General features: G+C 39.6%; 1 pseudogene; it reads left to right on the top strand.

Annotated features, from left to right (window-relative positions):
- The first annotated feature begins 12299 nt into the window (after window positions 1-12299).
- LOC142445762 (lys-63-specific deubiquitinase BRCC36-like) lies at window positions 12300-13623 on the top strand (annotated as a pseudogene).
- The last annotated feature ends 231 nt before the right edge of the window (window positions 13624-13854 follow it).

Here is a 13854-nt window from a genome sequence, read left to right as displayed (position 1 = left end):
GTCTTTTCAGAATCTCTAAAGAGAAAGCTTGATTATTAGTGTGACCTAGAGGAAACAACTCCAAATGCACCATGCCCCTTAACTCCATTAAACAAATGAACATCGTCTTGATGTTGGATTTCACTTGATATTTCTGATGAAGGTGATGATGGCATCTTTGACTGCCTTGATTGATGTGTGCATTTGGGGTCAGTGGAATAGCATATGTTTCATTATTTGGAAAAACTATCTGGGTCACTTCGGAACTATTCTTTTAAAGCATGATAAGTTTCTAAGAGATGTGCTTTTTCCTAGTCAGTCAGACTACAAGGCACTCATTTTGCCTTCTCATTCCCATATCTTCTGTTAAAATTTGTTGAACCAAGCTCCAATATAGTCAAGTAAACTTTGCCATCCCTTCAAGGTTCATCGTAGGTCTTTGAGCAAAATTGCACCATGTGTATCAACATTTTCATCCATTCAGGAAGTTGACGGATGTTCAGAATGAGATTTGTAATCAATAGACACTTCAACTTTTATGAAACAAGAAAACCACTTGTACACTTGAGTTTTTCCCACAGTGCTGTTCTTGTAAGCTGTGTTCAAAAAAACAATTTCTTCAGCATTTTTTCCTGAACAAGATACAAAATTTCACAGCTGCACACTGATATTTTAAATCAGCCTTCACAAAAATATTGTTTGTATGAAACTTCTAGTACCAAAACATTCACTGAGATCATAAATTACCTTCCTAGTCGATGCCACTGGGTGTATTAACTCAGAGAAAATTGCTCGATGCTTGCTTAATGGGCGAACACACACTATGAAGTTCCATCCAGCAGAGCTTTTTGTCTGTGGTGCTTCTTTTTGTCATATACCCACTTCTATGTGCAGGACTGCTGCATCAGAGAAAAAGATATCTGGAGAGTAGCACATTGGCTCCTGAATTTGACACACACCACTTCTGGGAACTAGTCACATGGTCCTACTTAAATTGTGCACTGGAAATCTGGTAGGAGCACATGTATATTTGTTGAGTGGTCCCTAGGTTCACTAAAATTGAGGAAAACTGATCTTCCAATTTGCAATGAATTGTTTATTAAATGGTTGCATATTCATTTTCTAGGAATTCTTGAATGACACAGATGGTTACATACTAAGTTACTAAGGAATAGACTGTCTGAAAGTACCTAGAGGCAACTAGTAAGTAAAGCTTGATTATGTACTAAACATTTACTCTTCATTAAAGTCCTATGGCAGAGTTTTACTTTAAAACACTTAGAGATCATCATGAACCAGAATTGACTCTATATTCACTTTTTATTTACTTTGTTGTTACATAATTAACATAAGATACAGTAGAGGAACAGAAAATTGGGGAAATCTTTCATAATCTGGAGGATTAGTTTTAGTCCCTTAATGCTTCCTCACATGCCCCAACTATTCTGAGCCCAATTCTACCTTATAAATCCAGATAGACCACACATGTACACTAATATCGATAAGAGCTTGCAACACAGGGAATCCTATACAAATAAACCCCTCATAAGCAACAATGAGAGTAGCAACTAAAATTTCCACAGAAAAACAATCCAATTAAATTGGTAGAAGGCGTGAAATATTACTTCATGGCAGAACACATTCAGCTAAACAAACATATAAAGAATTTTTTGTGATGCCTAATCACTAGAGTGGTGTGAATTAAAACAATGAGCTGACATTGAAGAAAAGAAGAGAAGAGTGATAAGTAGAAGTTAGTCTTCAAATGCATCATCTCATCCTGGCAAGAATAGCAAAGTTAGAAAAAACAAAACAGGAAACCACAAATTCGAGTGAGGATGTGAAGAGACTGGCAATGTCTTTCTCTGCTGGTAGGAATGCAAAATGGTGCAGTCGCTATGACAACCAGCACCATGCGTCCTCAAAGATTGGATAGAGAGATACCACAAAGTTCTGCAATCCTTTTACTCTGTGTGTATCCTAAAGTTATAAGATCTGAAACATAAATAGATATACACATGTTCATCAGAACCTTATTCAAAATAGAAAAAAATATGGAAACAAAATACATGAACTCAGTGGAAGAATGTATAAATAAGCTATCCTATATACACACAATGGAATACTACAAAACATTGAAAGATATAACGATGAATCTGTAAAACACTTGAGACATGGATTGACCTGAAGGACTTTAGTCTGAATGAAATAACCACAGAAGGACCAATATCGCATGAAACAATTCTGACAATTTAAGAGAAGATTTTCACACTAAAAGGAACATTCTTTGATCATGTCAAGTGGGGGTAGGATACGGAGGGAAGGTTACAGGTAGACACATGTTATCTTTGTTGAAAAAAAATGCATTAGACACTAAAAAGAAAATAAGCAAAAAGATATGACGGAGGCAGGAAAAACAGTAGGAAACACATGAGAATTAAAAACAATGAAAGGAAACACTGTTTTATATACAATCTTGTGGTAACATTGGTCTATGGTTACATGTACAGACAAGCACAAGCAGGCTGAATGGTTGTAGGAGAATAGGAGTATACCCACATGTATATACATGTTTGATAGGCTTTTGTACATGGGTGTTTACTGAGGGGCTATGGTTGGTGGTCATCATGAATCAACCCTATGAAAACACTGGGGGTATTTGTGATTGAGATGAGGCTTTCCAATACCCTAAAATTTACAGCTTGAGAATCCACTGGGAGCAGGTCTCTTATTCTGTCCTCTAGCATCATATTATGAGTTAGAGTTGACTTGGTGTCAGTACAAGTAATTTTTGTTGCAAACATATCTATGAAAGTAGTGGAACATGCAGTGGGCAAAGTTATGAAAAGTTTTTAGACATTACCAAATACTATGAGAGGAAAAGTCACTTGGTCTGTGGGTTCAGGATGAAATCTCAGGAGACACCAAGATCAAAATTTCATAATACATTCCACAAAGAAAAAGTTCTACCTCCTATTTTGGTGGTAGGTTTGGGGTCTTACAGGCTTATTAGGATTGTCTTCAATATAATTATTGGTCTCTCTGTGTGAGCAGGAAAGAAGAGTTATGAAAACTAAATGCACATAGAAACAATTAGTCCAATAATCTAATCAACTCCACAAAGGCCAGTCCCAAAACTATGAGATCAGAAAAACCAGGTAGTTCTAGCTACTGCTACACTTGCTCTGAAATAGATAACATTAGAAGATCTTGAATGGAATGGGAGAAAAATGTGGAATAAAACTCAACATCATTAAAAAAAAAAACTACCGTCATTGGTCACAGTTCACAGCTAGAAGTTGGTAGAGCTCACATTTACAAATTATATTGAGTAAATCTTCTGTACAAGACTGTTTTAAAGTGTTGGAAAGCAAGGACATTACTTTGAGGACCAAGGTACGCCTGTTCCAAAGCATGGTTTTTTCAGTCACTTCATGGGCACGTGAAAATGAGACATGGAATAACGAAGAAGAACCGATGCATTTGACTTAAGGTGCTGGTGAAGAATGTTGACAGCACTACAGGCTGCCAAAAGAACAAACAAATCTCTCTTGGGAGAAATGTAAGCAGAATGCTCCTTCGTGGCAAGGGTGACAAAACTTAGCCTCGTGTACTTTGGACATGTTGTCAGGAGAGACCAGTCCCTGGAGAGAACACCCTGCTTGGTAAAGTGGAAGGGTATGGAAAAAGAGGGAGACCCTCAGGGAGATGGATGGACACAGTGGGCCCAGCAATGGACTCAGACATATCACCAATTGTGATGGTGGGCAGGGCATGGCCATGCTTCGTTCTGTGGTCCGTAGGGGTGATATGATCCAGAACCAACTTGCTATGACCTCAAAACCACATTTTCCTGACAAGTAGGAGGCAAATACTTTTTCTGATATAAAAGGAAAGTCTGTAGGGAAGTGGCTATAAGGAATTGGTAAAGATTTAGAACATGTTCTGAGAAGAATAGAAGAAACACTCCCAAATCACCAGGAAAGATATGCAAGGACCACCGAAGGCCTGCTTCCCATGAGAGCTCATCATTTCATAGGCACTTAGCCTCTGATTGCATCCTTTCCTTCAGCTTTGTTTTGTCAGGTAGGTAAGGTGAAAAGAGATGATAAATTATACAATTTTGACTTGAATAGTGCATGTAGTGTGGTGTGTTCTACTGAAGCAGAAAAAGGCTTTAATTGGAATTGACTTTGTAAGGATTTTTATTTATATATCCCATATGAGTTGAGAGTTAAGAGGAATTCAAAAGCTATCTTGAGCTACTTTCTTGATTCTATAAGTTTTTTTAAATGCAAAGTTAATTAATGCATTAGCCAGGTTAAGCTGTGTTGTGCTGTGGCAACAAATGGACCCAACCATCACTGTGTCTTACCAAATAAAACTTTCTTTCCTTCTCAGACAAAATCCACTCTAATTTTAGAGATTATTACAGCAGCTGACTGCCATGTAATTATTTATCAATCCAGGTTGTTTTTTCTGTGTATACCTTCAACTCGTATATGAGGGCTATTACCCCCTCGCCCATGTAAAACAATTCCCAGAATTTTCTTTTCTTTTTTTTAAGTGATTTTATTAGGGACTCATAGAACTCATATCACAATCCATACATACATCAATTGTGTAAAACACATTTGTATATTCATTGCCCACATCATTCTCAGAATATTTGCTCTACACCTATACCCCTGGCATACGCTCTTCAGTTACATCTCCCTCCCTGCTTCCCCTTCCCTCATGAACCCTTGAGAATTTATGTTATTATTTTTCATATCTTGCACCGTCCCACGTCTCCCCTCACTCACTCTTACATTGTCCGTCCCCCAGGGAGGAGGTTATATGTAGATCCTTATACTCTGTTCGCCATTTCCAACAGCCCCCCTTCATCCCTCAGTATCGCAATTCATATCACTGGTCCTGAAGGGATCATCTGCCCTGGTTTCCCTGTGTTTCCATTTCCTATCTGTAAGTGTACATCCTGAGTTCTAGCGTGATTTCTAAAGTGAAATTGGATCATGATGGTGGTGGTAGTGGTGGTGGGGGGAAGCATTAAGGAACTAGAGGAAAGTTGTATGTTTCATCGTTGCTACATCGCACCCTGACTGACTCGTCTTCTCCCAGAGACCCTTCTGTAAGGGGATGTCCAGTGGCCTACAAATGGGCTTTGGGTCTCCATTCCACACTCCCACCTCATTCATAATGATATGATTTTTTTGTTCTGCTGATGCCTGATACCTGATCCCTTAGACACCTCGTGATTGCACAGGCTGATGTGCCTCTTCCATGTTGGATTTGCTGCTTCTGAGCTAGATGGCAACTTGATTACCTTCAAGCCTTTAAGATCCCAGATGCTATATCTTTTGATAGCCGGGAACCATTAGCTTTCTTCAACACATTTGCTTAGGTACCCATTTGTCTTAAGCAATTGTATCAGGGAGGTAAGCACACAATGATATGACTTTTTTGTTCTTTGATGCCTGTTAACGGATCCCTTAGGCACTTTGTGATCATGTAGGCTGGTGTACTTCTTCCATGTAGGTTTTGTTGCTTCTGAGTTACATGGCTGCTCGATTACCTTCAAGCCTTTAAGACGCCAGATGCTGTATATTTTAGTAGCCAGGCACCATCAGCTTTCTTCATCACATTTGCTTATTCACCCTCTTTGTCTTCAGCGATTGTGTCATGAAGGTAAGCGTCATAGAATACCAGTTTAATAGAACAAAGTATTTTTGCTTTGAGGGAGTACTTGAGTGTACTCCAATGTGTATCTAGTACATTAGTACTAAACCTGTAAATATATGCACATAGATCTATTTACCTATCCTCATAAATAGATATACTTACATATGTACATTCCTTTATTTAGACCTCTATAAATGTCGTTTGTCAGAGGAAGCCAGCCCCTAACACATCATTACGGGTCCGGTAGGCACAATTGTACAGCAATAATAAGTGAAGATCATAGTAAAGTTACAGAGAACATTAGAGATTGAAGAGAAGTATTGAAATAAATGGAGTCAGACACAATTTATGTTAGCATGCTCACCTCAGCCCCGTTTGGTGGTCCACGTGGAGGAGAGAGAGATTTTAATGCTAGCCCAGGCTTTTTGTATTCTCTGGGGACATGCAAGCCCCCTAATTACAGGTGAGGACATACGTCACAGGAAGGGGCTGTGCTATAGTTTATACAGTAATGAGAGGGGGTGGTCTAGGAACATACATGCAATAGGAAGAGGAGGGATTGGGGTTATACATGTGACAAGATGGGCAGATCCTAGATTCAAGTTGGCAGCCTAGCCTTAGTCATCCTTGGGTGGGTTTGACCTCTCTGATGTCTCCTACAAGGAAACAGACAACTACTAACCTTATCAGAAGGGAGTGGGCCATATTTGTTGTGGGATAAACAGTGGTCACTCCTTGCGCTAGATGGTTGATAGCTCTCAGGGAGAATAACCCCTGACCTACTTCTGATGACCTCCAAGTGTATCATCATTCGCAAGCAGTTGGGCATATATTTGGGGGAGACAGCTTGGGAGAAATACTTCTGTATCCCACAGTCTTTTGCCTCCTAGCTCTTTCCTCTATTTCCATTGACTTTCTCTTGTCCCACTATCATGCTCAGTCTTCATTTGGCTTTCAGTAATTTCTCTTGGTTAAATTACCCTTGATCACATCCTACCAGGCCTCCTACACACTCCTCACCACTGATTTGGATCATGTGTTGTTCCCTTGTCCCTGGTTTTGTTAACACCACTACCTTTTCCCCTACCTACTTCTCTCCCATCTCCTCCCGGAACTGTTGGTCCCATTGTTTTCTCCTCCAGATTGATCCAGCCTATCTTATTTAGACATATCTGTAGAGATACTAACATGCACAAAAACAAGACAGAGCAAAACTGAGCAACAACATAAAACAAAACAACAACCACAAGTCAATGACAAAAAAGCAAAACAAAACAGAAAAAAGAAAGAAAAGCTTGTAGCTAATTCAAGGATTGTTTGTTGGCCTTTAGGAGTGTTTTCAATCCAGTCTGTTGGGGCACCATGCCCTGGTCCCAATGTCCACCTTCAGCATTCCCTGGGGACCTCGCCACTCCGTTCCCTTGCTGTTCTTTTGCACCCACTTATTGTTTTGCATCAGTGTGGCGGGATCAGATCTGGCTCAATTACCACATTGTGTCACCAGTGTTGTCCCCTGAAGGGATATGGCTCAGTGAGGGACATTGTGTTTCATAGTGGGACTGGCCATGAGATTCTAGACATCCTTTGGGGACAATCTGGGGAGCAAAGATTTTTCCAAGACTTTGTCAGTGTCTTCCAAGTTCTTGAATTCACTGGAGAACAATCCTTCATAGTACTGTGTAATTATCCTTTTGGTTTCATTAGGGTCTGTTGTAATGTCCCCTCTCTCATCCCTCATTCTTGCTATTGAAATTTGTTCCCTCCTTTCTTTGATTAGGTTTGCCAGCCATGATTTTTATTATTTCTTTTCTTTTGCTATTAGTGGGATTGTCCTGCTGACTCTGCTCCAGTTGTTGCAAATTTTGTGCCAGCATATCAATCATGTCTCTCTTCCTTTCTCAGGAGTGCATGTATTGCTATGAAATTTTCTCTGATAACTGCCTTTGCTGTTTCCCAAAAGTTAGGTTTGTCACTTCCTCATTTATGTTGGTTTCTAGAAATATCCAAATTTTATCTCTGATCTGTGTCAGTACGCACACCTTTTGCAACAGAGAGTTATTCACCCTCCAATTGTTTGCTCTTGTTTTCTTCGTCTTCCTTTTGTTGATTTCCAGTCTTATGGCACAGTGGTCAGAGAGACAGGTCTGTATGATATCAATGCCTTAAATTTATGTAGAGTCCCCTTATGCCCCAGCATGTAGTCTATCTTCGAATATGTGCCATGCGGGCTTGAAAAGAATGTGAATTTTTGTGTTTGATTAAAAGCTCTGTAAATATCTATCAGGTCAAATTTTCTAATTGTAGTGCTTAGATCTCTAACCTCCTTGTTGAGTTTCTTTCCCTGTGATCGATCTTTATCAGAGAGGGGTGTGTTGAAGTCACCCAATATATTTGTTGAAGCTGTGATTTCTTTTTTCAACTTTTGGAGTGTTTGGTTGATGTATTCAGCTGGTCTCTCATTTGGGGAATATATGTTTGCAATGCTTCGTGGTTCTTTGTCTACTATTCCCATGAGCATTATATAGCGTCCCTCCTTATCCCTTTTCATGGTTTGCACTTTGAGGTCAATTTTATCCGCGATTAGGACTGCAACCCGTGCTCTTTTTGAATTGCTCTTTGCTTGGTATGCCTTTCTCCAGCCTTTGATTCTCAGTCTATTTTTGTTTGTAGCATTGAGATGTGTCTTATGTGGGCAGCAGATTGCTGGTTTGTGTTTTCTAAGCCAGTCAGCTAGCCTCAGTCTTTTAATGCCTGAGTTCAGGCCATGGATATTTGGGGTTATTTTCTTCATCTCCAGACTCTGATTTCTTCTTGGCATTGTGTGTTTTCCTAACTTCCTTTGTTATTAGTGTGTTGTGCGCACACGTGTGTGTGTGTTTCATTCTTGACTTCTTTCCATCCTTAAGCCCATGCTATCTTGGGTTCTCTTTTCGCTTTGTTGCCTGATGGGTGAGGTGGTTCTATGTGGTGGTCTCTTATTTATGCTTGGTGAGTGTTGTTCTTCTGCCCATACTGGGTCGGCAAGGATCTTTTGTAGGGCTGGGTTTCTTCTAACACATTCTTTGAGTTTTTCCTTATCTGGAAACTCTTACTTTTTCATCTATATTGATCAATTATATGGCTGGGTAGAGTATTTCTGTGTTTGCATTGTTTTCCTTCAAACTTTGGAATATTATTTCATTCTCTGCTCTTTTTTCATAGTTTCTGCTGATGAGCTTGTGAAGATTCGTATTTGGGAACCTTTATATGTGACTGCTTGATTTTCCGTAGCTGCTCTCATGATTTTCTCCTTTTCCTCAAAGTTGAATAGTTTAACTATTATGTGCCTTGGTCACTTCTTCTTGGGATTTAGTCTAGTTGGTGTTCTTTCAGGCTCCTGAAGGTTTGCCTGGTTTTCAACTATTAAGCTGGGGAAGTTTTCCTCCAAGAATTTTCTTACTCTTGTTGCAGATGACTTCTTTGTTGTGTCTTCCTCTGGTAATCCAATCATTCTATTGTTGTTCCTCTTCAGAGCATCGGACATAGCTTTTAGGTTTTCTTCAGCTTCTTTCCACACAGCACTGACCTTGTAAGCTGTGTTCTGTATCACAACAATTTATGTAGCAGTTTTCCTGAGCAGGAAACAAAAATTCACAGCTGCACACTGTTCTCTTAAATAAGCCTTCATGAAAAAGGTTTGTATGAAACTGCTGATATGAAAAATTCACTGCGATCACAAAGTACCTTCCTAGCCTATGCCACTGGGTGCACTAACTCAGAGAAAATTGTGCGATGCTTGCTTAATGGGAGAAACACACACTGTGAAGCTCTGTCCAGCAGAGCTTTATCTGTTTTTTTTTTATGTACCCCCTTGTATATGCAGGACTGTTCTAGGAAGCAGAGCATGATTATTTACTGAACGTTCACTGTCAATTAAAGCCCTATGACACAGTTTTGCTTTAAAACACATGGGTATCATCATGAACCAGAATTGACTCCATATTCACCTTTTATTTCTTTGTTATTGCATAATCAACATAAGATACAAAAATCATATCATTGTAAATGTGGGTGAGTGCACAGTGGAGACTCAAAGCCCATCAGTAGCCAACCGGACACCTTCTTACTGAGGATTTGTGGGAGGAGATGAGCCAGTCAGGGTGCAGGGCAGCAGCGATGTAATATAACTTTCCTCTAGTTCTTAAATACTTCCTTCCCCCACTATCATGATCCCAATTCTACCTTACAAATCTGGCTAGATCAGAGGATGTACATTGGTACAGATAGTAACTGGAAGCACAGGGAATCCAGTGCAGATCACTCCTTCAGGACCAGTGGTGAGAGTGGCAATGCCTAGAGGGTGGAGGGAATGTGGGGTACAAAGCAGGAACTGATTATAAGAATCTACGTATAGCTTCCTGCCTGTGGGATGGAAAGCAGAGAAGAGGGCAGGGGGAAGACGTCAGACAGTGTAACATATGACAAAATAACAACAATTTATGAATTATGAAGGGTTCAAGAGGTAGGGGGAGTAGGGAGGGACAGGGAAAGTGAGCAGCCAATATTAAGGGCTCAGGTAGAAGGCAAATGTTTTGAGAATGATTATGGCAACAAATGTACATATGCGCTTGATACAGCTGATGTATGTATGCATAGTGATAAGAATTGTATGAGTCCCCAATAAAATGATTTTAAAAAGATACAGTAGAGGAACAGCAAAAATGATGAAAATCCTTCATAAGATGGAGGATTAGTTTTAGTTCCTTAATGCTTGCCCCACCACCCCACCACCCACCCAACTATCATGAACCCAATTATACCTTATAAATCTGACTAGAGAACATATGTACACTGGCACAGATAAGAGCTTGCAACACAGGGAATGCTGGGCAAATAAACCCCTCATGACCAATAATGAGAGTAGCGACTAAAATTTCAACAAGGAAAATAATCCAGTTAAATTGGGTAGAGGGCATGAAATCGTTACTTCATGACAGAACATATTCAGATGAACAAACATATAAAGATTGTTTTTGTGATGACTAATCACTAGAGTGATGTGAATTAAAACAATGAGCTGAGATTGAAGAGAAGAAGAGAAGAGGGATAAGACTTCAGATGTATCACTTCACCCTGGCCAGAAAACAAAGTTAGAAAAAGCAAAACAGGAAACCACAAATTCGAGTGAGGATGTGAAGAGACTGGCAACATCTTTCTCTGGTGGTAGGAGTGCCAAATGGTGCAGTCGCTATGACAAGCAGCACCATGCTTCCTCAAAGACTGGATAGAGAAATACCACAAAGTTCTGCAATCCATCTACTCTGTGTGTTCCCTAAATTCATAAGATCTGAAACATAAATAGCTATACACATGATCATGAGAACATTATTCACAATAGCAAATATATGGAAACAAAATACATGAACTCAGTGGAAGAATGGATAAATAAACTATCCTATATACACACAATGGAATACTACAAATTCGTGAAAAATATAATGATGAATCTGTAAAACACTTGAGACATGGATTGACCTGAAGGACTTTAGTCTGAATGAAATAACCACAGAAGGACCAATATCGCATGAAACCATTCTGAGAATTTAAGAGAATATTTTCACGCTAAAAGGAACATTCTTTGATCATGTCAAGTGGGGTAGGATGCAGAGGGAAGGTTACAGGTAGACACATATTAGCTTTGTTGAAAATAAATGCATTAGACACTCAGAATGAAATGAGCAAAAAATATGACGGAGGCAGAAAAAACAGTAGGAAACACGGGAGAATTAAAGATAATAAAAGGAAATACTGTTATATATACAATCTTGTGGTAACTTTGGTCTATGGTTACATGTACAGACAAACACAAGCAGGCTGAATGGTTGTAGGAGAATAGGAGTATACCCACATGTATATACACATATGATAGGCTATATGTACATGGGTATTCACTGAGGGACTATGGTGTGGTGGTAATCATGAATCAGCACTACAATTTCTCTGGGGGATTTGTGATTGAGATGAGGCTTTCAATATCCTAAATATTACAGCTTGAGAATCCACTCGGAGCAGCTCTATTATTCTGTCGTGTAGGGGCATTATAGTTAGAATTGACTTGGTGTCAGTGTAAGTAATCTTTGTTGCAGAAATATCTATGAAAGTAGTGGAGCATACAGGGGACAAAGTTATGAAAAGTTTTTAGACATAACCAAATACTATGAGAGAAAAAGTCACTTGGCCTGTGGGTTCAGGATGAAATCTCAGGAGACACCTAGATCAAAATTTCATAATACATTCCACAAAGAAAAAGTTCTACCTTCTATTTTGGTGAGTAGGGAATGGGGTCTTACACGCTCATTAGAAGAAGTGTCTGCAATATAATTATTAGTCTCTGTGTCAGCAGGAAAGAAGAGTGATGAAAATTAAATGCACATAAAAACAATTAGTCCAATAGTCTAATCAACTCCACAAAGGACAGTCTCCAAACTACGAGATCAGAAAAACTAGGTAGTGCCAGCTACAGCTACACTTTCTCTGAAAGAGATAACATCAGAAAGTCTTGAATGGAATAGGATAAAAATGTGGAATAAAGCTCAACACCATAAAAAAAAGACTACTGTCATTGGTAAGACAGAGAGCCTGCTGGAATCTCCAAGACTATGGCCTTTAGTTATCCTTCAGGTAAGGAACTGAACTCAACCACACGGCTCAATTTCAGTAAAACAATGTTTTTGTTGTTGTTAGGATCCCTGAGATGGTTCTGACCCATAGCAACACTATGGATAACAAAATCAGCGCTGCTTGGCCCTAGGCCCTCTTCACAGCATGCCTACGTTTCAGCACATTGTTGCCGTCACGGTATCAATCCATCTTCTTGAGAACCTTCTTTATTCTCAGTGCCCCTGTACTTTACCAAGCATGATGACCTTCAGAGACTAGTCTCTCTTGACAAAATGTCCAAAGTATGTGAAGTGAAGTATCTCCATCCTTGCCTCTTTTGTCAGTCCATTTACTTTCAATATTCTTTACCACCATCATAATTCAAATGCATACTTTCTTCTTAGATCATTTTTATTCAATCACCAACTTTCACATGAAGAGACAGGTGACACAGGCTGTGCACAGAGCACAGAGGAGGAAGAGCAGGTGTTGGGCTGTGCATCCAGGGGTTGAATGATGACATGAGGAGTGATTCAAAATTTGCACCTACTGGAATGGAATTATGGTGAAAAAGTTGGAACTGAGATGGTTGTTCAGATTCGTTTTGTCATTATCTTGCGATGTTCTGATAAAAGGAGGGACCAAGTGGAGATTTCTTCAGGCAATTGTCTGAAGCCTCAAGAGAGGCAGAGAGATTGGCTGAACTCACAGGTCACCCCATTAGGTTGTGGGCTGGTAGCGTTCTCATCCTCATATCAGTGTTTGACCTTCTCATGTAGATGTTTGAACACAAACCATGTACCAGATGAAGAACCAGCTCTAGGACTGAGACTTTTCCTGTCTTATTAAAGATAGAAACACCAAGACTGGATGAGTGCTCGACGCTTGCTCCCAATCCATACAGGCCCAGAGGAGCTCTGCATGGCTTCAAGTCCATGGGACTTCAGCAGCTCGGTCCAGCACATCTCCATGGAGGGCCAGAAGGAAGAGGATGGTATGAGAGAATTGAAACCCCAATCTACATTGTGTTTCTTGTCACCATTGGGAAAGATGGCCTTGAATCAAAAGTGGAATTACTCAAGATCATATGCCAGGAGATGCATACAGATGTGTCTTACACATCTGGACTCAATGACTAAGTTCAATAACAATTTCCTGTTTACTAAGAACCTGTGCATTCAGATGTTCATAGTCAGTGGGCTTCTCCTGCACTGTTTGGAGGACATACTGGAGCAAGATCAATAGCTTTTACAGCAGTTTCAACAACAACAACAAAATAGTAAAAAAGAAGAGCTTATGCAAGAACTTTCTTTCCCAGAATAAGGCAAGAGATGAAATGCGGAAAGACAAAATACCCAGATGTAATATTAATTTTAATAAATCAGTTTTGAAGATGTACAAAGATGGAGGACTCATATTAAGCTAATTTCAAGACTTATCATTAGGCCACAGTAATCAAGACAGTGCTGGCAGGGCACGGACACTGAGAAACAGACCAATACAAATATAGCCAAAAGCAATTAAATAGCGGAAGGATCTCCTTTTTGACAAGTG

The sequence above is a fragment of the Tenrec ecaudatus genome, chromosome 4 (genome assembly GCF_050624435.1).
Source record: "Tenrec ecaudatus isolate mTenEca1 chromosome 4, mTenEca1.hap1, whole genome shotgun sequence".
NCBI classification, from domain to species: domain Eukaryota; kingdom Metazoa; phylum Chordata; class Mammalia; order Afrosoricida; family Tenrecidae; genus Tenrec; species Tenrec ecaudatus.
The sequence above is the reverse complement of the archived record's forward strand: the minus strand, read 5'-3'. Positions and strand labels throughout refer to the sequence as shown.